This window comes from Pleurodeles waltl, chromosome 9, assembly GCF_031143425.1.
Source record: "Pleurodeles waltl isolate 20211129_DDA chromosome 9, aPleWal1.hap1.20221129, whole genome shotgun sequence".
NCBI classification, from domain to species: Eukaryota; Metazoa; Chordata; class Amphibia; order Caudata; family Salamandridae; genus Pleurodeles; species Pleurodeles waltl.
In genome coordinates, this window is record NC_090448.1 from 713443565 (window position 1) to 713462974 (window position 19410).

The 19410-nt window shown below is 40.7% G+C and overlaps 1 protein-coding gene across 3 annotated transcripts in view; it reads left to right on the plus strand.

Moving 5' to 3' along the window:
• The first annotated feature begins 6354 nt into the window (after nt 1-6354).
• The window catches only part of SPTBN2 (spectrin beta, non-erythrocytic 2), an 812320-nt gene continuing 799264 nt past the window's right edge, over nt 6355-19410 (plus strand). For 2 of the 3 annotated variants that reach the window (XM_069207822.1, XM_069207824.1), the window contains exon 1: nt 6355-6657. The gene's annotated coding sequence lies outside the window, so the exon portion shown is untranslated. The remainder of the gene's footprint in view (nt 6658-19410) is intronic. The other variant, XM_069207825.1, reaches the window with a different exon arrangement.

Genomic DNA, 19410 nt, shown 5'->3' on the forward strand with positions numbered 1-19410 from the left:
CAATGATGCTGGCTCCAAGCAGAAGTACACATAACAAGACATAATAATTTTGAAGCTCTGCATCTCCTTCATACTTCAGCATATGCTATATAACTTGCAGATTATAAAAATGTTTCTATCTCAGTCAATCAAAAGTTACTGAAAAAAATAAAACAGTGCCACTTGTACTGGGACTGCACAGAGCAGACCTATTGCAAGAGTTAACTGGTCATATTTCAATTGCTTGTTGCTGTGATCAAGTGTTACATTTGTACTAATGTGGTGCATGTTCTACTCAGACAATAGCAATGTGACAAAATAACAAAATAGCAAACATTACTGTCACAGAATGTGCCACATTATTCCGCATATTTTTTGACGCATAATTTCTTGCTTTGTGATCTGACCTTCCATCACGGCCTTGCTTATAATGAGCCCTAGATAACACAATAACATCTTTGTTGTTTGTAATTACCAAATAACTGGTTTACTAAGCAGGTATTAGAATCATTCTGATTTGCATCAGAATCGTTGGGAACAGGTGAAGGAGTATACTTCGACCGTTACTAGTAAAGAGGACATTTCAGATGCAACTTTTCTATAACCCTTATTCTTTAAATGGGTGTTTAGAACAACACATTTTAATAATGCTTTTATAATGAATTGTATGGTGCTGGCTTTTGTGGAAGCCTTTGTTTTGCTACTAAAATGAAATTTAAAAAGCTTCACTTTTACATGTTTCCTTGTTCCCGATTTCTTTTGTATTGTAATTGGATTGTAATCTTATTTATATAGAGCTTACTACCCCTGACGAGGCATCGAAGCGCTTTTCAGTGAGTAGCACGCTACTCTGGAACGCAACAAGAATTAGTGATGGATTAGTATCCGGAAATAATGAGTACAGTTTTAGTATTATTATGAGTTCATTTGAGCCACGAATATGAGAGTTTGTTAGTTAGATTGACTGGAGTAATGGAGGGGTGGAGGAGGAAAGAAATCCAGAAGTGTTAATCGGGAGTATATCCTTAATTTACTCAACCCAAAGGCTTGGGATGAGTAAAGGGGGATGGAGGAGGGAAGAGTATGTGGAAGGGTCAGGGAGAGCATAGTAGCAGGGTGAGATAAATGCAGGAGAATTTAGTAGGATTGTGTGGGAGGTCACGGTAGTAGAGTGAGGTTTGGTGAGTTAGAGGTGGAAGCGGAGGGAAGAGCTTAGGCAGAGTTATTTAGGAGATGAAAGTAGTAGAAAGGATTTGGGATGAGTCAGAGTGAGAATGGAGGATAGTTTGATAGAGACATGACATATGATGATGGGTAGATAAGTGTGATAAGATGAGAGCAGGAATTCATAGATATCTAGTATAACAACCCACCCAGGAGCCATGCAATGACCCACAAACATGCCAAACACAGAAACAACATATACACATACATACATACATGTATATATATACATACACACACACATATGCACATACAATACATAATTTGAACCATGGGTAAAATATACTTAGTCAAACAGGTTTAAAGAGTGTGTGTGTATTTTATTGTTATGACATAGTAGCGATACATATTTTCTAAAGAACCTATACATAACTAGAAATATACACATAATCTGAAAAAAATATTTATCAACATAGCCATATGCAGTTCATAGTTGTTTGGATATGGTGGCTATGAAGGAAAGAGCCAACTCTTGAGTAGTTTTCTGAAGACAAGAAAGTTATCTGTGGCTCTTATAGTTGGGGGTAATGAATTCCATAGTTTGGCTGCTTGAACGGAGAAGGATGTACCACCTACAGTCTTTTTCTTGTATGGTGGTGTTCTAAGGCGGGTGCCAATCTTGAGCAGAGGTTTCTTTGTTGGATGTATTTGGTTATTTTGTTTCTGATAAAAAGCGGTCCTGTTCCATGTATAGCTTTGTGGGTGACACAAAGCAGCTTGAAAGTGCATCTTCTGGCAACGGGTAACCAGTGTAGTGCTCTCAAGGCAGGGGAGATGTGGGCTTGCAGGTTTACATGTAAAAGTAGCCTGGCTGCGGAATTCTGGATACGTTGTAGTTTTTTCATAACAGATAGAGATGATCCATGGTGGAGGCCATTGGCATAATCCATTTTGGATAGTACAAGCAAGATAGTAGCTTGCACCTTGTGTGGAAATCCGAGGTGGGGGAAGATGCATTGTAAAGTCTTCAAGGTGATGAAGCTTGTTCGTGCTAATTTGTCCAATTGGGCATTCATAGTTAACTTGGAATCCATGGTGATTCCTAGGTTTTTAACTTCCGTGGATAATTGAGGAGGTGGTCCGAGATCCTCAGGCCAGACGCACAGAGGGTCATAATTTTTCCAGTCACCACATATGAGTATTTCTGTTTTGGAGGTATTTAGTTTGAGATGGCTCCAGGTCATCCACTGATCAACGGCTCTGAGGAAACTGAAGATTTGTGAGTTTTCAATGTTTTTGGGGCATTCTAATTTAAGTAGTATTTGTGTGTCATCTGCATAGTTGTAGCATGTGAGATGGAAATCATTGATCAGTTCTGGTAAAGATATCATGTAGATGTTGAAAGGCAAAGGTGAGATGATTGACCCTTGGGGGACCCCTGCTTTTGTGAAGTAGGGTTCGGACGAGAAGGGGGGCGAGTGGATGATATTCGATCTTTTTTGAAGATAGGAAGTAATCCAGTCGAGAGCAATCCCTTCTATGCCGGCTTCGTGGAGTCTTTGAATTAGGGTGTCATGGTCAACCGTATCAAAGGCAGCCGAGAGGTCCAAGAGAAGTAGTGCAGCAACTCCATTTCGGTCGACTGTGTTTTTAAGATCATCCCAGATTGCTATGAGTGCCAATTCAGTGCTTCTTCCTGGGAGGAATCCAGTTTGGAAGTCTAAAAGTATAGAATTGTCTTCAATGAATTGTGACATCTGGGCAAAAGCTGCTCTTTCTATCACTTTGCCCAGGAAAGGTCCATTTGTGATTGGTCTGTAGTTGTTGGGGTATTGCCGGTCTAGGTTTGTTTTCTTTAATAAAGGTCGTATGTATGCCTTTTCAGTTCTACAGGAAAAGTTCCTGAAGTTAAAGAGTTGTTGATGATTCTTCTTACAGGTGTGGCAGCAGAAGTAGATAGAAGAATGTTCTTGAAGATTTGTGGTGGGCAAGGGTCAGAAGGGCAACCAGAAGGTCTGCTTGCTTTGACCAAATCCATAAATTCATCCTGGGATATTTGTTTGAAGGACTGTAGCGGTTGGGTTGGTTTATTCTTAGAGGGTATTTTCGGACAGGGGTTGGTGCTGATGGTTTTCTACTGTTTTAAATAGGAGTCCAATGTGTCTGCCTTGGTTGTGTAGTGAGCTGCCAATTTTTTTGTGAAATCTTGAGTAGTGGGATGACTTCCTTCTATGCATGTAGGTTTTCGAAATTCATTGAGAATTTTATAAAATTCCTTGGTTGTAGATTGAGCATTTTGAATTCTGTTTGAGAAGTACCTTTTTTTTAGCTTTTTTGATTGATGATTTGTGTATCCTGTTAAGTTTGTGTAGCTGCAGTTTGTCTTGACTGTTGTTTGTTTTGAGCCAGGTCCGCTGCAACTTTCTGATTTGTTGCTTTATCTTTTTAAGTTCTGTGTTTCTCCAAGGTGTTGGTTTTCTTTTGTCGTGTTTAGTTTTTCTGAGTGGTATTAGGAAATCAAAAGCTTCATGTAGCCACTCATAAAGTTTTGACACAGAATTAATTGTATCTAGATCTGTGTTGGCTGTTAGTTGTGTTTCTAAGTCATCCAAATTGAGTTTGCTCCATGGTCGATAGGTGCATGTATGTAAGTAGTTGTGGGGTGTGTTGATTTGTGGAGTTGTATGTCGGAAAGTTATCAAATGGTGGTCTGACCAAGTGATTGGTGATGCTATGAATAGTAACTAGTTCAGGCTTAGCAAAAATGACATCTAGGATGTGACCAGTGATGTGTGTGGGATTGTGTACAATCTGATGTAGGTTCAATGTGACTAGGCCAGTGGTGATAGCTTTTGGATGACGCATATTGGGTTTGTCAAACCAAATGTTTAGATCCCCAAGAATGCATAGGTTGGAGTATAGTGTAGTAAGGTTTGAGACTGTGTCTAGAAAAGCATCTGGGAATGTGGAGTTGTTAGGTGGAGGTCTGTAAAGGAGGAGAAAGTTACAGGAGGAAGTTGGAGTAGGTTGGCATCTGGTAAGGAGGGCTTCACAACCTTGTAAGGAGATGTTGTCTGTTTTACTGAGGTTCAATGCCGGTTTGAATATAATAGCTAGTCCACCTCCTCTCTTGCCTATACGGTTTTGTGTGATGGTTTGATAGCCTGGAGGAACGGCTTCCTGCAACACTGGGGCCATGTCATCTCCCAACCAAGATTCAGTTATGAATAGTAAGTCAGGTTGTGTGTCTGTGAGCAGGTCGTAGATGTGGTGCTTGTTTTTTCAGAGTGATCGAGCATTTATGGGCTGGCAGTTTAGAAAAGGTGTGTTAGTGGTAGTGTTGTTTTGTTTAGGAGAAGGGTAAGTAGTATAATGTGAGCTTGACATAGTTTGCTAGAAAGCAAAATAGGTGTTGCCATTCATTGGCTGTACTCCTCACAACTCCACCCCCTTTCTGGCACACCCATTTTATGGAATTCCAAATCAGAATTTTACGTATCCAGCACAATCTGAGGAACAAATGTTAATACACACCACCCAGAACACAAGCATATGACTAGTACTTCACACAGAATTCTCTGCAGCAGGTCCACTGTCACACTGTTTTACTGGGATTTGATGTGTTGATCTGCAAATTGCATACCAATCTCTGCATCAGCCAGGTTAACCCATCACATATGTGTGAGGAGCTCCCACCTCAACTGTGTGGTTTCTACCCATCACTCTTCTTGATCCACTTGGTATCCCTTCAATGCCCCCCCATTCTTAATAATACGAGGGAGCCTTTGTTGGGATTGGTGATGGCCACTCTTCATTCTTTTATAATTGTAAAGCGACATTACATAGTACATCAACATCGCATCTAGTGGTCATAAACATGTTGCATGAATGCATCCTGTCTATACTTAGATTTATTCTTGACCGTTAACCCAACCTGCTCGTGGCCATTGATCGAGCACTGCCTTTTCTCCAAAACTGGCTTTCCTGATCCGCTACGCCAGAGTTTCTCAGCTACCAGGCTCTTCCATCTGCTACCGTTGGGTGGCCCCTGTGGCCCCCCGCCTGCAAGTACTGTGACTGCCCGCTGCTGACCCCTTTGCAGCCCCCATTGCTGGCTCTCTTCATGCCGCTGCCTTAAGGCATCCCAGAGATCTTATTGGAGAAGGACACGTTGATCTGCAAATTGCATACCAACCTGTGCACTCACTTAGGTATCTCACTGGGTTACAAACGTGACCCACAGGGGTCTCTCATGAATCTTATCATCCTCCGACTTGTTTTACTTGGATTCTTATGTTACCTTCTACAGCGGGATGTACTGGCAGACCGTTGGTTGTTTAAGTACATTTAAGGATTTAACTCTAACCTGAAACAAGAATAGGTCTGCCACTAAGGATTTATCACGTGATATGTTTTATGAAATCTTGATAAACTGTAAGAGATGGGCTTTCTTATCCATGTTTCTGTACATATATTACTCAATAGTTTGCAAATCTCAATATTTCTGTTTTCTACTAATTTTCCCTATTTCCAAAAGGAAACGCTAGTCTCAAATAATTTACTGGTTTAATCTTTAAATTGTAGAATTAATGTCGGGGCTTGATTGACACATTTTTAATTCTATTTTTATTGGTCAGACCCTAATTATTGACTATTGACCATTGATTAAAGCATCATGAAATTGTTGTTGAATAATTTGAATTAGTATGTAATCCTAAACGTGTTTTACTATTGAATTCATTGTTAATAATCTACCACAAAGCTGAATTTCAAATGTACTACCATCACGGTTAGCATCAGCAGTCCTCATAATCTGCTAATCTATTTGTGCTGAGATTTTCTATGTGACCTGTCCTTTACCCCTCACCCAGATTACAAAGTGATCTTTGCAGCAGGTGCATTAACCCATCATTGTTGGCCTTTAGGAAAGAGGTTCGCAGTGTTCATATAGATCTGTGCAGCAGGTGCAATAACCTATTGAGGTATCTGACGGGGATGCTTACCCCCACCCTGCATGTTCCGGTCTGATCTGAAGCGATGTGGATTAACCCGCGTAGTCGCCCTGGACTGAGGGCTGCTGTCCTGCAGCACTGCTCGCTAGCGCCTATAGCCTTCTTCCCATTCATTCCTCCTCTTTCCCCCGATACACGCACATAAGCCCTCCTCCATTGCCCTTCTCCCTCCCTACTCCCCTCCCTCCCGCCAGCAGCTGTGACATCTGAGTCAGAAAAAACGGCGAATCTCCCTCGCTCGGTGTGTGTCTCTCCCACTGTGGACAGCTACATCCTTTCGGGGCTCGAAGGCACATCTAACCTGGATTTTTTAGGGGATGTGAAATCTGCGTCTGGGTTGTTTCTGGTGGATTCGACTCGACACCGGGAAGCTGTCCCTCCTCGGCGTTGGCGCTTTCCCTCTCTTGAGGTGCTGCTGCTGCATGTTGTCGGATTAGACCTGCCCTATTGTCTACAAAGAAGCGTCGCTGGTACCCGGAAAGGGTCTGCAGCCCAGGGGAAGGTAGGTTGCACCTCGCACCCATCACACCCCAGCCCCCCGTCTGCAGGAGAACGCCCTCCCTGGGCGCCCCTTGTAGGTGGAGGTGCCGGATAGAAACCTTTTGTCACGAGGGAGCTCTGCTCAAATCCCCGCCTGTTCATTAGCGGAAGAAGCCCGCAGGGATCAGAGTATTGAGCTGGAAGGGGCCGCTGCGCCCCGGTGGCCTCTCGAAACGGGTTCCTCTCGCCATTCATTGGTCTCGTCTTGGTTCTAGTAGTGCACGCTGGGTTCCGTGGGGGTTAGATTCGCCACTAGAATGTCCCTTGTTGTGGCTTGGTTGGCAGCACGCAAATGATGTCCGAAATCACACGCACTCGTTGGAGCTGGCTCCAGGGGCTAACGTTTGTTAACTGGTCAAATCGGATTTCTGCTTGTGATAAAAACCCATGGCTTGTCCGTTACTGAAATAAGCCGGCGGCTTACGAGGTGTCCTAGCCAGCGTCACTCTCTGTTTATTATTCACTGCCATTTTATCGTATTCCTCATCTGTTTCCAAGCCTTGTGGGAATTCCAGTTGGCCAGTTATCGGATGCCTTAGCTGGGACCCGCTTTGTAAATAATGGCGTTTCGAAATTTCTGGTTATACTTCGATTGTCACCCTGTGTTTCTCTTGCAAATATATCTATCTACTATATTGTGCTTATTGTAATATAATATTTTTGAGTGCTCATACAAAATAAAAAAAAAAAAAAAAAAAACAGGCGAGGTGAACAGAAGCCTTCCATTTGTCTAGTGGTGGTACTTCAGATATTTTATAGACCACAAATCTGAGGAGGGATAGTACAGTGGCCCCGGTGCCCCTTTCAGCCTCCCATGTGATGGGACAATGAGAGCTTATTTGAAAGGAATGAAATCGAGGCCTAGAAACCCCTTATTGTTATAGCCAGGTTCAGAGAAGAGGCTTTGCATTCCTAGGTAGTCCTATGAAGATAACTCGGTGTCTCAGTGCGCTTGATACATCTGACTTGCAGGTCAAAGGTTCAAATCCTAGCCTTTCCAGCCTGCCCCGTTTCTTTATTGTCAACAAAACGAGGAGCGTTGAGTTCAGTGATAAAGATACCTGTTATTTACTACATTGAGAGATTATTCGTTTTGTTGTGAGCTCGCTATAAAATGGTCGATGTTAATGCACTCCTATAAAAGGTAGGGCAGAAGCTATTGTGCTGAATCACGGCACGGTGACAGCGGTGTTGCTTCCACACGTACAGAGGCGTAACAAAGGCCCACCCCTCAGCCCGCGTGTTGGTGGGGGGGCGAGCCCCAGGAACACCCCCCTCAGCAGCACATTACATTGCACGGGCGGCAGGCCCCGGACTGAGTCCAGAGGGAGGGGGACCCCCCGCCCCCGGGACTTTGCAAGGACCCCCGCCTCAAGTTTCGTTACGCACCGCACATGTCTAACCGCCTCTGGTGGGGGTCGGCAAACAGCTAGCGAGGAATGGTTGTTATGCCAATTGTATCAAACACGTTGCTCGCTGTTGTTTCTGGAAAGGTAACTCCCAGAGTCGCTTATTTTCTGTGCACCCCTCCCACATTCCGCTCAGACATTTCCTGGTATGGTGGACCATCTGTCATATTTTTAAGGGGGTGCCATTCGGAGGGGATATTTCTGCAGCGTATGTTCTTCAACGTTGTTCCGGTGCTAGTGATGTTTCTTCCCTTTTCAACAGAGAAGGGTGATCCTCTGTTGTGAGATTCGAGGCGTTGGTTGGAGGCTTGAATTTAATGTTGAATTTAAGATGTATTCCTACCTTTTGGGTTTTGAGAGCTAAATTGTTTATTTTTCTTTTGAGATCTGTACTTAATTTTTCTCGGCGTCGCCTCAACACCCTGTGATTCTTGGCAAATCACTTAATCTCCATGTACCTACCAACAATGAATGTGTCCTTGTGTAATGTAACTGGTGCTCATATAAAGCGGTCTAATACTTTCGGGTCGAGTTCGCGCTGTATAAAACTGCAAAAAATAAAATAAAACTCAGTACGTCCTTTCTGTTAGCTGAACTGCACACATTGGAGATGGGGAAGTACTGAGGTCAAGGGAGAGGTAAGTAAAGGGGCTGAGGTAAATAATTAAAGGCTGACCGATGTTGCACGGAATCGTACTACAGTAATCAAATTATGGCAATATCATTTATCCTCAGATAGAGATGGCTGTTTTAAATTTCTTCTGAAACTTGAGATTTCTTTCCGGCTTTGAGAGTTTCAGAGGATAAGTACTTGTACGTTAAAGCTGTCAATTCATTGTATGTGGAATTTAGGTCCAGCTCAGTGTTTGCCAGTTTTAGGGATATGCCGTGACTGTATCAGGTCTTTAAATGTCTTCCATTGGAAGCATTTAGTGAGCATACCAAGATTCTAAACATGTGTAATGCAGCAGCGGTGGGAAACAAAAGTTGTTGGCCACTGTTGATACATTACAGAGTAAATCCAGACTGCTCTCTCGGCTGTCAGACAGCCTGTAAGCGCAGTACTGGAGAGAAGAGAGCACAGGTTCAGGTGGGTAGGGGCACACAGTGTGGAAGAGGTGGGTGGTTCACTCATAACCTCTTAGAGCCTCCCCCGCCATTCACTGTTACCCATAGGTAATTTTATTTGTTCTATCCTTTAACAAGGCCAGCTCTGTATATTACATTGTTTTAAGGGTATGAGAGAGGTTTAAACATTTTGTGCACAGTCGCCGGTTTGAATGCAGGTTCTTTAAGGCAGGTTGGCTCAGTTTATCTGTTACATGTTGAATTGTAGTCTGATAGTTTTGTTGTAAGTGTTTTGCAGTTAAGTGAACTGAAACAGTGGTGGGTCTGTGTGGCAGGCATTTGCGTAATCTAGTCTCACTTGGATTGAAGTCTGAATGAGGGATGCCGGAAAAGGAGTCAGAAGAAGGCAGGTGATATTTTTAGCCATGTTGAGGTGGTAACTGCAGTTCATCAGAGGTATATTTTTATTTGCTTGGAGAGGTTGGTACCTAAACTGTGGTCTAGTTGTGCAAGTATTGGTGCTATTCCCGGGTGACTGGATTGTCTAGTGAGGTAGTGAGCCTATTTAAATAGTTTTTCCCTTTAGTAGACTTACATTAAATTCCTTTAAGGCCATATAGCGCAGGCTCACTTTAAGACATAAACAGATTGTTTAATTTATTGGGGGACCACTTGCTGCAGTGAGTTTCAAGCCACTGAAACGAGTGACATGTTTTGTGTCATTAACATATATTTGAGTGTTGAGGCCAAAGTGATTTATGATGTTGAACAGTGAGCACAGAAAGACATTAAACAGGAAAAGAGGAAATGGATATAGATCCAGCTCAATTTGTTTCCCAACCAAATGCTCCATGATCCTATGGTGATGATAGGGTTAAGATAGAAATAGATTGATATATGCATATGTGTGTACCAGGACAATCAAGGATGATAAGGTCTAAATTGATTTTTTTCAGCAGTTGAATGATAGCACCTTGTGGCAGCTGCATGGTATGTATGTATATACCAGACAATCTCAGTTATACATGTTGGAGCGGTTAGCACTGAAGCTCTAGCTCTGGATCACCAGGTACCGCTGTATGATCTGAGTAGTGAGGAGAATGAAACAACACAGATTTTCTCACTGTTGGAACTATCCACTAATGTGTTCTTTCACTTGGTGGAAAACATTTCGGATGAAAGTAACATAGTAAAAGGTTCTGTAATGTATCGCTGAACGAGAAATGCTTAGTCTGACACTGAGACTTGTTTATTTTTAACCTTTTTACGAGGGGGCATGAATACAAATTGTGTCCAACTAGTGGCCTAGTCTCACACAATTTTAAACTCTTAGGTTTCCTCCGTTTTCACTTCGCTCTTCATATACACTCTTTAGCATACAAAACACTCCGTTTTTCTCAGGGTGCATCCCTAGGCTAGACAGAGAAGAAGATGATAAATCATGCCACAGTATGTATCTGATTACAAGTTGAGCTGATAATTTGGTCTTAAACCCCTGTTTACGCATGGGAGCGTAGTAAAGTGCACTAGAGGTGCCCAGGGCCTGTAAATCAAATGCTTCTTGTGGGCCTGCAGCACTGGTTGTGCCACCCTCATTAGTAGCCCTGTAACCAAGGCTCAGACCTGCCACTGCAGTGTCTGTGTGTGCAGTTTTAAACTGCCAATTCGACATGGCAAGTGTACCCACTTGCCAGGCCTAAACCTTCCCTTTTACTACATGTCAAGCACCCCTAAGGTAGGCCCTAGGTAGCCCCAGGGGTAGGGGTGCAATGAATATTTAAGATAGGACATATACTAGTGTGTTTTATATGTCCTAACAGTGAAATACTGCCACATTTGTTTTTCATGTACAAGGCCTATCTCTCTCATGGTTAACATGGGGGCTGCCTTTAAATATCTTTAAAGCGCAGATTTCCCTGGAGAGCAGATAAAAATGTGGAGTTTAGGGTCTCTGAACCCACAGTGTAAAAATACATTTTTTATTGAAGTTGGTTTTTAAATTGTCTGTTTGAAAATGCCACTTTTAGAAAGTAGGCATTTTCTTGCTTAAACCATTCTGTGACTCTTATAAACAAAGTAATGGCTCACGTGCTATGTCTCATACGGTTAACATATATTTAAAACCGATCACAATAGTTGTACTTAGCAATAGCAACTTCAAATTAAATTTTAGAATTTCAAGAAGACTAACAAACCAGTTAGTAAATTTTATGTATTATAATTATGCACAAATTATATAGAGTCAGTATAACATAAATTCAATAACAAATTCATTCAACATAAATTCATATCCAAATATTTGAATCCATATTATTTCAGTGTATCGTAAATTCAATAGTAAATTCATTAGACATAGGTGCATATCCAATTCTATGAGTCCATGTTGTTTCCCTATTCCAGATATGTATCCAAAGTTCCAAGATCCCAAAATATAATCAATATGGTTCAATCCGATTCAAAATTATCCACATACAATATGTCCGTCCTGTAGTCAGTCAACACGTGTTTCATCCGGGGGGTGCCCCTGGATTTCATCAGGACCTCCTACAATAATGTTATAAAAAAAAATAACATTATATAAATTACCACAGATTTAAGATACAGTTCCACAATTATATCATTATTAAATGCATAATGTATGCATTGGAAACCATATATAATTACAGTTACTGAAATATTCTATAAATCTTAACTTAGTTATTCCTACTACAAAATGTCATAACATCATCATGTAAACAAGAATTAAAAATTATATTCACTCAAATTGATCAACATAAATATATTCCAAATCTCAATATGCGTGATACCCTAACAAATATTCCAAATAATAGCCTAAAGCATCTCAGTGTAGGTTATATCTATACCACATACCCTACCTGCCTCCACCTGTGAATACTAGTTATATATCTGTGCATCTTACCCTATATAGTGTCTCCTTTTATTACATATTTAGTCGAACTTCGTTGATATTGTTACCTACAATAAATATGAATGGAATTTGTGAGGAATATTTAAAAATTAAAGTGATTCAAAGATATAAAGACCTCGTGTAGTCACTTACCCGATTCTTCAATAAACCATAGCGACGCTTAGCGAGTACGCGATAGCGTGTGTCAAAGCCGACACTGCGGAGCTGCAGACGCTTTATGCAGCTACCTTCAACAAAATAGAAATAGGACTATGCTAACCTCGTCCATACACGCGGTAAATATAGAAAACGGACACTATTGATAACACTACAGACCTACGAGATTCTTGTAATTCTAAACTAAAGCTAGATTAAGTGTTTCTAAATTAACCCTTCACTTAAAATTAAAAGAATTTCTACATTCTACTATATGGAGACTATTCCTAAAGATATAATAAATATATAATATTGTTAACAAAAGTATTCAATGTTCCTATATCTATGTTTCAAAATTTAACATGTATTGGAGACTTCCCTAAAACTATCCCCACAAATTAATTATTAATCACCTAAAAAGTACTCTAATTCGTAATCTGTATTCAAACCCCTTTCTACGGCTCCTAATTTCAAAATCCATCGCGATTCCATTCTTCTAAGGGCTAATTCCCTATTACCACCACGGGGATTAACTTCGCAGTAGTCAAAACCGAAAAATTTGAATGTCTTATAAATTGTCTGTGCGCTGCATGATTTCATATGACATGCTATAGGATAGCGCTCATCTTGTTGATTTATTGCCCTCCAATGTTCTGAAATTCTAACCTTTAGTCATAGAACATATTTTATTTAGGAGGTCAGTTAGTTTGATGGAACATACGCAGATGATCATTAATATGATCGATCTTATTCTGAATAACAACTACTTTCTTTTTAAAAAAGAATGGTATAAGCAAAAACAGGGCGTAGCAATGGGCTCTAAATTTTCGCCATCCTATGCGAATTTGTTCATGGGGTGGTTTGAGGAAACTTGGATTTGGGGCTCTGGTGCAGCAGATTGGCACACTCATATATTGTACTGGGGACGGTACATAGATGACTGTTTCATGATATGGACAGGAGATGTGTATGAACTGGAGAAATTTTGTAAATATTTAAATGGTAACACGGTGAACATTAAATTCACACATAAATATAGTGAAATTAAATTAGAATTTCTTGATGTGGAACTGTTTGTAGAAAATCATAAAATAGAAAGCAGACTATATCGCAAACCAACCTCATGTAATACTATATTGCACGCTACAAGTGCCCATCCACAACATCAGATAGAGGCAATACCACTTGGAGAAATGATCAGAGCTAGGAGGAATTGTAGTTTGAATAGAGAATTTTTAGAAGAGATTGAAAATATGGGACAGAGATTTCGAGCTAGAGGTTACTCAGACTCTCTGATTAATAAATCAATACGGAAAGCGAAAAATATCTCACGCAAACGTTTATTAGGTCTGGATATACATAAGAGGGATACTAATGCTATAGTTAAGGAACAAAGGATCAGAATTATATTGGACCACACAGAGAAGTCCAAAATACTTATTAGGAGTATGAAGAAACACTGGTCTTTACTAATTCAGGATCATGCACTCAACAAATTTATAGGAAACAAACCAGATGTAGTATTTAGAAGGGGAAACACCCTAAGCAATATACTTAGTCCCAGTTACCCATTGGAGAAGACAAAGCCAGACTGGTTGAATCAGCGGAACCAAGGTTTTTTTAAATGTGGTTCATGTGCGGTCTGTAAATGGGCTTGGCAGCCTCTGAAAGAGTATGATTATGATAGAGACAAAAGAATAACAATTAAATCACATATAGATTGTAACACTAGATATGTGGTCTATATGATTATATGTAAATGTAATAAAATCTATATAGGCAGTACAATACGCCCACTAAAGGTTAGAATTTCAGAACATTGGAGGGCAATAAATCAACAAGATGAGCGCTATCCTATAGCATGTCATATGAAATCATGCAGCGCACAGACAATTTATAAGACATTCAAATTTTTCGGTTTTGACTACTGCGAAGTTAATCCCCGTGGTGGTAATAGGGAATTAGCCCTTAGAAGAATGGAATCGCGATGGATTTTGAAATTAGGAGCCGTAGAAAGGGGTTTGAATACAGATTACGAATTAGAGTACTTTTTAGGTGATTAATAATTAATTTGTGGGGATAGTTTTAGGGAAGTCTCCAATACATGTTAAATTTTGAAACATAGATATAGGAACATTGAATACTTTTGTTAACAATATTATATATTTATTATATCTTTAGGAATAGTCTCCATATAGTAGAATGTAGAAATTCTTTTAATTTTAAGTGAAGGGTTAATTTAGAAACACTTAATCTAGCTTTAGTTTAGAATTACAAGAATCTCGTAGGTCTGTAGTGTTATCAATAGTGTCCGTTTTCTATATTTACCGCGTGTATGGACGAGGTTAGCATAGTCCTATTTCTATTTTGTTGAAGGTAGCTGCATAAAGCGTCTGCAGCTCCGCAGTGTCGGCTTTGACACACGCTATCGCGTACTCGCTAAGCGTCGCTATGGTTTATTGAAGAATCGGGTAAGTGACTACACGAGGTCTTTATATCTTTGAATCACTTTAATTTTTAAATATTCCTCACAAATTCCATTCATATTTATTGTAGGTAACAATATCAACGAAGTTCGACTAAATATGTAATAAAAGGAGACACTATATAGGGTAAGATGCACAGATATATAACTAGTATTCACAGGTGGAGGCAGGTAGGGTATGTGGTATAGATATAACCTACACTGAGATGCTTTAGGCTATTATTTGGAATATTTGTTAGGGTATCACGCATATTGAGATTTGGAATATATTTATATTGATCAATTTGAGTGAATATAATTTTTAATTCTTGTTTACATGATGATGTTATGACATTTTGTAGTAGGAATAACTAAGTTAAGATTTATAGAATATTTCAGTAACTGTAATTATATATGGTTTCCAATGCATACATTATGCATTTAATAATGATATAATTGTGGAACTGTATCTTAAATCTGTGGTAATTTATATAATGTTATTTTTTTTGATAACATTATTGTAGGAGGTCCTGATGAAATCCAGGGGCACCCCCCGGATGAAACACGTGTTGACTGACTACAGGACGGACATATTGTATGTGGATAATTTTGAATCGGATTGAACCATATTGATTATATTTTGGGATCTTGGAACTTTGGATACATATCTGGAATAGGGAAACAACATGGACTCATAGAATTGGATATGCACCTATGTCTAATGAATTTACTATTGAATTTACGATACACTGAAATAATATGGATTCAAATATTTGGATATGAATTTATGTTGAATGAATTTGTTATTGAATTTATGTTATACTGACTCTATATAATTTGTGCATAATTATAATACATAAAATTTACTAACTGGTTTGTTAGTCTTCTTGAAATTCTAAAATTTAATTTGAAGTTGCTATTGCTAAGTACAACTATTGTGATCGGTTTTAAATATATGTTAACCGTATGAGACATAGCACGTGAGCCATTACTTTGTTTATATGTTATAGGTAACTTATGTTACCAGTTGAGGTATTTGGAGGGGTTAACCTTAGTTTTAGGCTCCGTGCATCTAGATAGTATTAATATATGTAATTAGAAGGTAGGAGCGCCATTCACTATCTTGTCTTAACCCCCTTCTTAACCTACATTCTGTGACTCTGCCTGTTTGTAGATTCCCCATCTGGGTCAGTTTGACAGTTTGGCTGTTCACACCTCTTCTCTAGACAGTAACACAAAAGGGAGCGGGGGTGTAGCCTGCATTTCCTGATGAGCCATCTGAGCTAGAGTGGAGGGAGGAGTGGTCGTTCACACCTGAAAAATATTGTAGAACACCAATAGCTTTGACTAAAACACATCAATGTGTAAAGCTCACAAAGTACTGGTCATTCATAATCCTTAGCAACCACAGAATGAATTAAGCACTGAAGTTAGTAAAAAAAACTGCCTGATAACACAGTGACTTGTTGGTGTTCTACAATATTTTTCTTTTTAGTTTTCCTTTCCAACTGGGTTTTTGTGGAGGTCTACACAGATTTTGTTTTAGCATTATTATGCTTACATCGTGTCATTTTGATGAAATTTCAGCCCTGAGGAAGTCGTTGGGGTCATCCCCAAGATGAAACACGTGTTGGCTGTTCGGCTGTTTCATAAGGACAATATGAACATGTTATTTGGTTGTTGCTGAGTGATACTGCCATACATTGGAGGACGGAATATGCAACCATTTGAAATAAATCACGAAGACTGAAGAATCACACTGGAGGTCTACTATGTCTCTTCTCTTTTCTTCATGGATGGGCTGTTTTTGGAAATCATGATATGTGGCTATGTCAATGATTATCGTATTTTGCCCTACAGGTTCCAGAGAATTTGCTAGTACTAAGACTCGTTACTAATCAATTGACTTCAGCGAGTGCCTCATATGTTATGTTTGTTACTATTGAAAAGCAGGCCAAAATATACATAAAAAGAGATAAAATGTCAATGTTTACAAGCAGGACAGGCTGAAGACAGGGAAATTGAAACAGTCAATATAGAATTTGGACAAAAAAACAAAATCAAATTAAGGCCAAATGGCAAAGTCAGCAATAATTGTGATCCCACAGAAAATCACCAATATAATCAATAGTGATGGAATCCAGGAAAGATCCCACTCTGGCAGGCGATAAGTTAACTGGCTCATCAGTAAGAAAAGAGAGTGAGCACACATGTTTCAGTGGCCCAGCGATAGGAGGCAGCATTCTGTGCAGCGCCAGGTGTCATAGCACCTGGAGCCTCTAAGTCCACAAAGGGTGGCTCATAGGAAGCATCCCACAGCAACCACAATCTCAAAGGGCACATCTGGCAATGAACCCTCATCAAGAACACACTCCGACCCGCATCCAAAGAAGGTAGGTGCTGCAAGGCAAGACACACTTCCAGCACATTTTCATATGGGCACCACAAGCATCGAAAGATGGGCTGTACGCAATAGAGAACCAGTCGGAATGACAGTGACCAGTTTGACTCCAGTTCTTCCAGGAGTGGTGCTACAAAGTAATGCATCATGCGTTCACGACACAGTGAGGCTGGTGGGAGCTCCACCATTCCTCTTTGCTGTAATGGGGCAGCCACTGTGGATGAAAAACAGCAGAATACCGCCAATTAATGCCAAAGTTATTAGGGAATCCCCCCAAAACACTAAAAAATAGTGAGTGAATGTCTGAAAGTATAACTCCAAAGACGGTTTGAAAGGTGCTAACAAAACTGGAACCAACAGCCCTAAAAAATGCACAATCCCAGCGGTGTTGGACACAATAAAGATACAACAAATTAATTCATCGAAATGTTTTGGAAAGTTGGTATTTAATAGGGACTGTACCTCAGCAGAAGAACTTGCTACCTGGAGATCAGGTCTTGCGGGCCGATGTAAGTGCGTAATTTTTTTTAAACAAAAGAGCCTTCAGTCTGCTCAGCTTATTAAAATATTCATTAGAAGTAGCAAAACGAGGTCATATGTCTGCTACTTTTATCTCTCGTATGGGGGAAAAGCGCATTCCTGCAACAAATCATAATTTGAGAGACCCAAACCATGTAGGCAATGCTGGCCCTCATACCACAGCAGCCTTAATCACTCAAGATCACATAACTCCCATTTAAGAGCACCTATAACACTGGGTGAATCAAAGGGTAGGGAATACACTTCAGATAAAAAGCTATGTTCGCTACTGACGCAATACAGTCTCCATGCAAGGGCAGGTGTTGACAAATCATCGAATGGCTCACAGAAGTCTCACATTCGCTGCCAGTAAGAAAGACCTCCTTCATACCATTGAAACATTTGTACGCAAAAGTTAGCTCCCACACCTCATGAATGTAACTATCCAGTAAACTGGAATGTTGAAATGGGCAGATTGATTACACCATGTTTTAACCACACTGTTGATGGAAGTTCTGCCACAGTAAAAGGCACATTTTCTAATTTCTCAATGTTAAACATGATGTAAGTTGCTTCTTTTTTAGCCATTATCTGTTGTTTCATTGTCAAATTAAATGGGGCAAAGAACTCCTTGGAGTTAACGTGCTGCCAGGGTACGCAGCCACTTTTCAGAACTTGTAACATCCAAATCAACTGCATAATGGACCTACGTTAGCTCTATCCATGATGTAAAAATGACATGTCATTTTGAATGATGTCAATTGCAGATGACACTATGGCCCTCATTACAACCCTGGCGGTTTGTGATAAAGCGGCGGTAATACCGGCAACAGGCTGGCGGACAAAAAAATGGGATCACGACCACGGTGGAAACCGCCAACATAGACAGTCACTTTAACACTCCGACCGCCAGGGCGTTAGCAACAAACACCGCAGCAGTCACCGCCAACAGACAGGCGGAAGACAATGTACCGCCCACCGTATTACAAGGCACCAATCTGCCAGCTTTTCCTGGGCGGTACCAACGACATCAAAAGCACGGCGGAAACAGTACACTGAAAGGGAACCACTCACCTTTCGACACTCAACGAAGAACCTGGACACCATGGAGCCCGAACTGCAGGTCCTCCCCATGCTGGTGTATATGCTAATACACTAGGAATTTCAAAGAAGGCGGCGGCGATGACCACGGTGAGTACTGCACCTAGCACACAGGGGAGGGGGGAGGAAAAAGAGAGTGACACACACACGCAACACGCAACACCACCACCCTCACCCACAACACCATACATACTAATAGATCCAATAACATCACAGATACACTCCGTAACCCCCTGGAAGAACGCAAGGACAAAAGGAATTGAGTCAAATCTGTGATATTTAGAAAATGCATATAAAGTTAACGATTGTAAACAACAGTTTATACAAATATGTACAATATGCACAGAGGGCTGTACACTGTCCATTGCAAGTGTCCATGGACCAGTGGCCCAAAAAATCATGGGCGAAGCCCACACTTGACTCCTGCCTCACAACGGAGAGAACACTGCAGGGGCATCAGGTCGAAAAAACACTGGCACCTCAGGGGGAAGGGGAGGGGGGCACCTCAACCGGAAGATGGTATTACGCCACTACTCCTGGAGGGGGCAACATGCCCACAGCGATGTCCTGGGGAGTGCAAAGCCACAGTCTCTCAAGTCTCTCAAGTGGGTGGTTTGCCAACTGCTTGGTCCTGGGCAGTGCAAAGCTACAGTCTCTCAAGTGTCAAGTGGGTGGTTTGCCCACTGCTT